The sequence below is a fragment of the Arachis duranensis genome, chromosome 6 (assembly GCF_000817695.3).
Source record: "Arachis duranensis cultivar V14167 chromosome 6, aradu.V14167.gnm2.J7QH, whole genome shotgun sequence".
Taxonomy (NCBI): Eukaryota; Viridiplantae; Streptophyta; class Magnoliopsida; order Fabales; family Fabaceae; genus Arachis; species Arachis duranensis.
In genome coordinates this window covers 78,840,656-78,849,492 of record NC_029777.3, presented here as the reverse complement: position 1 = coordinate 78,849,492, position 8,837 = coordinate 78,840,656, and the positions used below count along the sequence as shown (strand labels likewise).

Here is an 8,837-nt window from a genome sequence, read left to right as displayed (position 1 = left end):
CTTGTTCCAAGTATTCAAACTCTCATTGGGTTGAGATTCTAGCCATAGCTTTGCTCCATCCCTCAGAGTAAACGGGAAGATCATAGTTTGTACACCTCTGGGTTCACTCCATTTGCCTTCACAGTATCACATATTTGCAAAAAATTAGAAATAAATTGATTTGGATCTTCGTGGGGAAGACCGTGATACTGGTAATTTTGTTGTACCAAGGTGACTAATTGTGGCTTCAACTCAAAGTTGTTCGCAGCTATAGGAGGCACCACAATGCTTTTTCCATACAGATTTGCTGTAGGAGCGGAGAAAGAGTCAAGTACTCTCTTTTGTTGTTCATTTCCATTCGGGTTTGTCACATTGGCATTATCAGTATTATTCAGATCCATAGTGGATTCTGCAGCCTTGTAAAGTCGTGCTTATTGTAAACGCCACCTGAAAGTCCTTTCAGGTTCAGGATCAACGTCTAAGAGATGTTTTTTGTCTCTGTTCCTGCGCATAAACAAACAAAAAATAAGAAAGAATGGGAATCTCTACGTCAGAGTGTATAGAATTTCCAGTGAGGTAACCTGTGTAAAGAAATAAAAAATACTAAATAAAATAAATAAACAAATAGAAAAAAGTTAAAATAAAAATAACTAGGTAACACCAAACTTAATTTCAGAAATTAAGAAAAATATTAGTGCAATTTATTTATTTAAAATAATTTTTTTCGAAAATAATAAAATAAAATTTAAATAAAATTAAATTAAAATGCCTAATCTAAGTAATCAAACAATGGTTAAGTGATTGGCTTAGTTAGACAAACAGAGGTGGAAGCTTTTGTCTTCTCTTTCCTCTTTCTAGAGGTTTCTCCGGCCTTAGGTGCCATAAATGGTTATGGAAAAACAAAAAGCTATACTTTTACCACACCAAACTTAGAATGTTGCTCGTCCTCGAGCAAAAGATGAAAGAATAGATGAAGAGGAAGAAGATATGGAGGAGAGGGAGAGATGTTTGTGTTTCGGCCATTTAGGGTAGGTTTGAGTGGGAAGGATGGATGTGAGTGGTGAAGAGGTGATGGGGAAGAGAGATTGAGGTGATTGGTGATGAAGAGAGAAGGTAAGTTGAGGTAGGTGGGGATCCTATGGGGTCCACAGATCCTGAGGTGTCAAGGATATATCATCCCTGCACCAATTAGGCGTGTAAAATGCCATCTGCATGCAATCCTAGCATTTAACGCCAGATTGATGCTTGTTTCTGGCATTAAACGCCTATATGTAGCATGTTTCTGGTGTTTAACGCCAGCCTGATGCTTGTTTCTGGCGTTAAACGCCAGCTTTCCTCAGGGTGCAATCCTGGCGTCTGAACGCCAGAATGCTACTTGTTTCTGGCGTTCAACGCCAGAAAGATGCTCTGTTATGGCGTTGAACGCCAGAAAGATGCTCCTTACTGGTGTTTAAACACCAGTAAGCTCTTCCTCCAGGGTGTGCTATTTCTTCTGCTATTTTTTATTCTATTTTTAATTTTTGTATTTGTTTTGTGACTCCACATGATCTTGAACCTAATAAAATATAAAAGAACAATAAAAATAAAAATAGAATTAGATAAATAAAAAATTGGGTTGCCTCCCAATAAGCATTTCTTTAATGTCACTAGCTTGACAATGGGCTCTCATGGAGCCTCATAGGTGATCAGGTCAATGTTGTAGACTCCCAACACCAAACTTAGAGTTTTAATGTGGGGATTCAACACCAAACTTAGAGTTTGGTTGTGGCCTCCCAACACCAAACTTAGAGTTTGATTGTGGGGGCTTTGTTTGACTCTGTATTGAGTGAAGCTTTTCATGCTTCCTCTCCATGGTTGTAGAGGAGTATCCTTGAGCTTTAAACACAAGGTAGTCCCCATTCAATTGAAGGACTAGCTCTCCTCTGTCAACATCAATCACAGCCCCTGCTGTGGCTAGGAAGGGTCTTCCAAGGATGATGCATTCATCCTCCTCTTTCCTATTGTCTAAGATTATGAAATCAGCAGGGATGTAAAGGCCTTTAACCTTTACTAACATGTCATCTACCGATCCATAAGCTTGTCTTACTGACTTGTCTGCCATCTGTAATGAGAATGTGGCAGGCTGTACATCAATGATCCCCAACTTCTCCATTACAGAGAGTGGCATAAGATTTATCCCTGACCCCAGGTCACAAAGAGCCTTGTTAAAGGTCATGGTGCCTATGGTACAGGATATTAAGAATTTACCAGGATCTTATTTCTTTTAAGGTAAAGTTTGCTGAACCCATGTATCTAGTTCACTAATGAGCAAGGGAGGTTCATCTCCCCAAGTCTCATTATCAAACAACTTGGCATTCAACTTCATGATTGTTCATAGATATTGAGCAACTTGCTCTCCAGTTACATCTTCATCCTCTTCAGAGGAAGAATAGTCTTCAGAGCTCATGAATGGTAGAAGGAGGTTTAATGGGATCTCTATGGTCTCTATATGAGCCTCAGATTCCTTTAGGTCCTCAATAGGAAACTCCTTCTTGCTTGAGAGACGTCCCATGAGGTCTTCCTCATTGGGATTCACGTCCTCCCCTTCCTCTCTAGGTTCAACCATTTTGATTATGTCAATGGCCTTGCACTCTCTTTTTGGATTCTCTTTAGTATTTCTTGGGAGAGTACTAGGAGAAGTTTCAGTGATTTTCTTACTCAGCTGGCCCAGTTGTGCCTCCAAATTTCTAATGGCAGACCTTATTTCACTCATGAAACTTAAAGTGGCCTTAGATAGATCAGAGACTATGTTTGCTAAGCTAGAGGTACTCTGCTTAAAATTTTCTGTCTGTTGCTGAGAAGATGATGGAAAAAGCTTACTATTGCTGAGCTTGTTTCTTCCACCATTATTAAAGCCTTATTGAGGCTTTTGTTGATCCTTCCATGAGAAATTTGGATGATATCTCCATGATGAATTATAGGTGTTTCCATAAGGTTCACCCATGTAATTTACCTCTGCCATTGCAGGGTTCTCAGGATCATAAGCTTCTTCTTCAGAAGATGCCTCTTTAGTACTGTTGGATGCATTTTGCCATCCATTCAGACTTTGAGAAATTATGTTGATTTGTTGAGTCAACATTTTGTTCTGAGCCAATATGGCATTCGGAGCATCAATCTTAAGAACTCCCTTCTTCTGAGGCATCCCATTATTCACAGAATTCCTCTCAGAAGTGTACATGAATTGATTATTTGCAACCATGTCAATAAGTTCTTGAGCTTCTGTAGGCATTTTCTTTAGGTGAATGGATCCACCTGCAGAATGGTCCAATGACATCTTAGAGAATTCAGATAGACCATAATAGAATATATCTAGAATGGTCCATTCTGAAAGCATGTTAGAAGGACACCTTTTGGTCATCTGCTTGTATCTTTCCCAAGCTTCATAGAGGGATTCACCATCTTTTTGTTTGAAGGTCTGAACATCCACTCTAAGCTTGCTCAGCTTTTGAGGAGGAAAGAACTTAGCCAAGAAGGTCGTGATCAGCTTATCCCAAGAGTCCATGCTATCTTTAGGTTGTGAGTCCAACCATGTTCTAGCTCTGTCTCTTACAGCAAAAGGAAAAAGCATGAGCCTGTAGACTTCAGGATCCACTCCATTAGTCTTAACAGTCTCACAAATTTGCAAGAACTCAGTTAAAAACTGATAGGGATCTTCTGATGGAAGTCCATGAAACTTGCAGTTCTGTTGCATTAGAGCAACTAGTTAAGGTTTCAGCTCAAAATTGTTTGCTCCAATGGCAGGAATTGAGATGCTTCTTCCATCAAACTTGGAAGTAAGTGTAGTATAATTACCAAGCATTCTCTTTGCATTATTTTTGTTAGGTTCGGCTGCCATATCCTTTTCTTGTTCAAAAATTTCAGTAAGATTGTCTCTGGATTGTTGTATTTTAGCTTCTCTTAGTTTCCTCTTCAGAGTCCTTTCAAGTTCAGGATCAACTTCAATAAGAATGCCTTTTTCCTTGTTCCTACTCATATGAAAGAGAAGAGAACAGAAAAAGAAGAAGAATCTTCTATATCACAATATAGAGATTCCTTTATGTTAGTAGAAGAAGAAAGGAATAGAAGAAGGAAAAGAGTTAAGAATCCAAACACAAGGGGGAAGATAGGTTCGAATTCTTGAGATGAAGAGAAGTGTTAGTGGATAAATAAATAAATAGAAGAAGCTGAGAGAGAGGATTTTCGAAAATAAATTTTGAAAAAGGGTTAGTGATTTTCGAAAATTAAGATAAGAAATAAAATTAAAATTAAAATTTGAAACAATTAGTTAATTAAAAGAATTTTGAAAAAGATGGAGGTATTGACTAACAAGAAACTAAAAGATATGATTCTAGAATTTAAAGATTGAACCTTTCTTAACAAGAAAGTAACAAACTTCAAATTTTTGAATCAATCACATTAATTATTAGTAAAGTTTTTGAAAATCATGAAATAAAGATAAGAAAAGATTTTGGAAAAATATTTTCAAATTTTCGAAAATCATAAAAGAAAAATGAAAAAGATTTGATTTTTGAAAAAGTTTTGAAAAGATAAGATTTTTAAAACTGAAAATTTGACTTGACTTATAAGAAATAGCTAAGTTTTAAAATTTTTTTGACTAAGTCAACTCAAATTTTCGAAAATTATGAGAGAAAAAAGAAAAAGATATTTTTTGATTTTTGAAATTTTTTTTAATGAAGAGAGAGAAAAACACAAATATGATCCAAAGCATGAAAATTTTGGATCAAAACACTTGATGCATGTAAGAATACTATGAATGTCAAGATGAACACCAAGAACACTTTGAATGTCAAGATGAACATCAAGACTTATTTTTGTAAGATTTTCAAGAAAAGAAAACATGCAAGACACCAAACTTAGAAATTTTTCATGCTTAGACACTAAGAATTCAAAAATGCATATGAGAAACAACAACAAAAAAAACACCAAACAAGAAAATATCAAGATCAAACAAGAAGACTTATCAAGAACAACTTGAAGATCATGAAGAACACATGCATGAATTTTCGAAAAATGCATAGATTTTAAAAACATGCAATTGACACCAAACTTAAAAATTAACTCAAACAAGAAACACAAAATATTTTTTTGATTTTTTTTCGAAAACATATAGGAAAAATAAAATAAGAAAGTCAAAATTTTTAATAAGAATTCTAGGAATCTTTGCAATGTTAGTCTAAAGCTCCGGTCCAGGAATTAGACATGGCCAATGGCCAGCCAAGCTTTAGCATATAAATCAGACATACAACAGCTGATACTTCATCCAACTTCATATACTGATAAGGGGAAGCCTCAATCTAATTGAGTTAGACATGGCTTTACAGCCAGCCAAGCTAGAATTCATTCTTAAAAATTTAGAATAATTTTTCGAAAACAGAAGTAAAAATTTTTTGAAAATTTTTTGAAAATTTTTTTGAAAATAAAACAAAAAGAAAATTACCTAATCTGAGCAACAAGATGAACCGTCAGTTGTCCAAACTCGAACAATTCCCGGCAACGGCGCCAAAAAATTGGTGGACAAAATTGTGATCTGTAATAATGGCATTCAACTTGGCATGCGCATCTACTAACTCAGCACTTTCTTCACAACTTCGTACAACTAACCAGCAAGTGCACTGGGTCATCCAAGTAATAAACCTTACGCGAGTAAGGGTCGATTCCATGGAGATTGTTCGTATGAAGCAAGCTATGGTCATCTTGTAAATCTCAGTTATGCGGATAATAAATGGTTATGGAGTTTTTGAATAATAATAATAATAAATAAACAGAAAATAAAGATAAAAATACTTATGTAACTCATTGGTAAGAATTTCAAATAAGTATATGGAGATGCTGTGTTCCTTTTGGATCTCTGCAACATACCGCTTTCATACTTTCAATCTTTCTTACTCCTTTCCATAACAAGCTGTATGTAGGGCATCACCGTTGTCAATGGCTACATCCCATCCTCTAAGTGAAAATGGTCCAAATGCTCAGTCACAGCACGGCTAATCATTTGTCGGTTCTCGATCATGTCGGAATAGAATCCATTGATTCTTTTGCGTTTGTCATCACGCCCAACAATCGCGAGTTTGAAGCTCATCACAGTCATTCAATCCCTGAATCCTACTTGGAATACCACAGACAAGGTTTAGACTTTCCGGATTCTCATGAATGCCGCCATCAATTCTAGCTTATACCACGGAGATTCTGATTAAGGACTCCAAGAGATACTCGCTCTTTCTAAGGTAGAACGGAAGTGGTTGTCAGTCACGTGTTCATAGGTAAGAATGATGATGAGTGTCACGGATCATCACATTCATCATGTTGAAGTGCAACGAATATCTTAGAACAAGAATAAGCTGAATTGAATAGAAAATAGTAGTAATTGCATTCAAACTCGAGGTACAGCAGAGCTCCACACCCTTAATCTATGGTGTGTAGAAACTCCACTGTTGAAAATACATAAGTGATGAAGGTCCAGGCATGGCCAAGAGGCCATCCTCCAAAACGTGATCAAAGGATCAAAATACAATCCAAAGATGTCTAATACAATAGTAAAATGTCCTATTTATACTAGACTAGCTACTTGGGTTTACAGAATTAAGTAATTGATGCAGAAATCCACTTCTGGGGCCCACTTGGTGTGTGCTTGGGCTGAGCTTGAGCTTTACACATTTAGAGGCTTCTTTTGGAGTTAAATGCCAAGTTGTAACGTGTTTTTGGTGTTTAACTCTGGTTCGTGACGTGTTTCTGGCGTTTGACTCCAGAATGCAGCATGAAACTGGCGTTGAGCGCCAGTTTGCGTCGTCTAATCTCGAATAAAGTATAGACTATTATATATTTATGGAAAGCTCTGCATGTCTAATTTTCAAAGCTGTTGAGAGCGCGACATTTGGAATTTTGTAGCTCCAGAAAATCCATTTCGAGTGCAGGGAGGTCAGAATCCAACAGCATCAGCAGTCCTTTGTTAGCCTTTTATCAGAGTTTTGCTCAGGTCCCTCAATTTCAGCCAGAAAATACCTGAAATCACAGAATAACACACAAACTCATAGTAAAGTCTAGAAATGTAAATTTAGCATAAAAACTAATGGAAACATCCCTAAAAGTAGCTAGATCCTACTAAAACTATCTAAAAACAATGCCAAAAAGCATATAAATTATCTGTTCATCACGTACGCGTCGATGGTCTTTTCTGCGAGTTACGCGAACGCGTCGGTCACGCATACGCATCGCTGAGCAAATCTTCAAATCACGCGTACGCGTCGCCGTGGAAAGCTCCAAATCAAGCGTACGCGTCAGTCACGCGTACGCGTCGCTCCTCGCTGCCATCTCCTTCGATTCTTGTGCTGCAGAAACTCCACCAAATCCAGCCGAACGCTACCTAAAATAAACAGTATTGCACAAAACTCAAAATAGCATCCATAGTGGTTAAAATATAATTAATTTTTGATTAAACTCAACAAATTAGATGCAAATTCACTAGGAAAAGATAGAAAAGATGCTCACACATCAATTAACTTTCTGCCCACTGATGAGTCCATATTTTCTGATATATTTTGCCTTGATTTTGGATGGATTCTAGCACATGAACTCACACTTAAGCACTCAAATAGCATACTTTTGTGTTTGATCCCTAATTTGAACCTAAATGTGGAAACATGCAATTTTGTGCTTTGATAAAGCGAATTAATCTCACTTTTGTGTCATTCGATGCCGTGATATGGTTTATGAGTGATTTCAGGCCTTGAAGGCAAGAATGGATGGCCAAAAATTGAAGAAAGCATGTACAAGGGAGAAAACATGAAGAAAACAAAGAAAAGTACACACAGCAAGGTGTGCGTGCGCACAAGCAAGCGTGCGAACGCACAAGACCGCATCAGCCAAGTGTGCGTGTGCACAAGCCTGCGTGCGTACGCACAGGAGGAAATTTCTAAGCGTGTGTGCGCACAAGTACCCGTGCGTATGCACAGGTCGATTTTCAGCTGAGTGTGCGGACGCATACATTTGTGCGTCTGCACAGGTCCCTGCACGTGATTGTGTTAATGAGATACGTGCTATGCGTTTTTTGAGGGCTTTTGGCCCAAATTTTGAAGGTTGGAGCTGAATTTGGAGTGCTATATAAGGGGGATTCAACACTTAGTAAGGAGAGCTCACTTAGATATTTTTTAGGGAGTAATTAGGAGCAGGAGTAGGAGTAGTGTAGCATTGCTCTCTTAGGGTTTATTTTAATTCTCATCTCCATTGTAGCATTTTATAGCAGGCTTTTGTAAGTACTCTTAGTTTCCTCTTTAATTACATTGTCTTTATTTTCATTTCCTTCTTGGTTCAAGCACTTTGTTTATATTTGCAATTTTGAGTTCTTGGAATTTTGATTGATGAATTTAGTGTTTTATGCTCTCCTTAGGCTTGATTACTTGTTTATACTTAGTTTTGTTGATAGTTGGTTATAGTTTTCCATTTTACTTTGTAATTTCCTATGTTTTACTTTTATGCACACCAAGTATTTGTGAAAATGCCACTTGGTAATCTTGAGTAGATTTTCATACCTTGGCTTGTGGTTTGAGTTCCCAGGATACTAGAGTCATAATGTCCGACATTTAGTGGTAATTCTTGGGTAGTTAGTTGACTCTTATTTCCATTAACGCTAGCCTTTTATCAACTAGTTTGATAAGTGGGTTGGGACTTATGGATTAAGGTCAATTATGATTGCTTGACTTACTCCTCGATGGTTGGGGTTAACTAGGCGAGATTGACTCATCATAATTACCATAGTTGTGGTTAAGGTGATGATATGATTCCTTGGATCCTCATTCCCAAGTCAAGGCTCTTTATTGCATTTA

The 8,837-nt window shown here is 37.2% G+C and overlaps 1 non-coding gene across 1 annotated transcript; it reads left to right on the top strand.

Annotated features, from left to right (window-relative positions):
- Positions 1-3,346: 3,346 nt before the first annotated feature.
- LOC127740311 (small nucleolar RNA R71) lies at positions 3,347-3,454 on the top strand. The gene has a single exon (XR_008000990.1). It is a non-coding gene; the product is annotated as a small nucleolar RNA R71 (small nucleolar RNA).
- Positions 3,455-8,837: the final 5,383 nt, after the last annotated feature.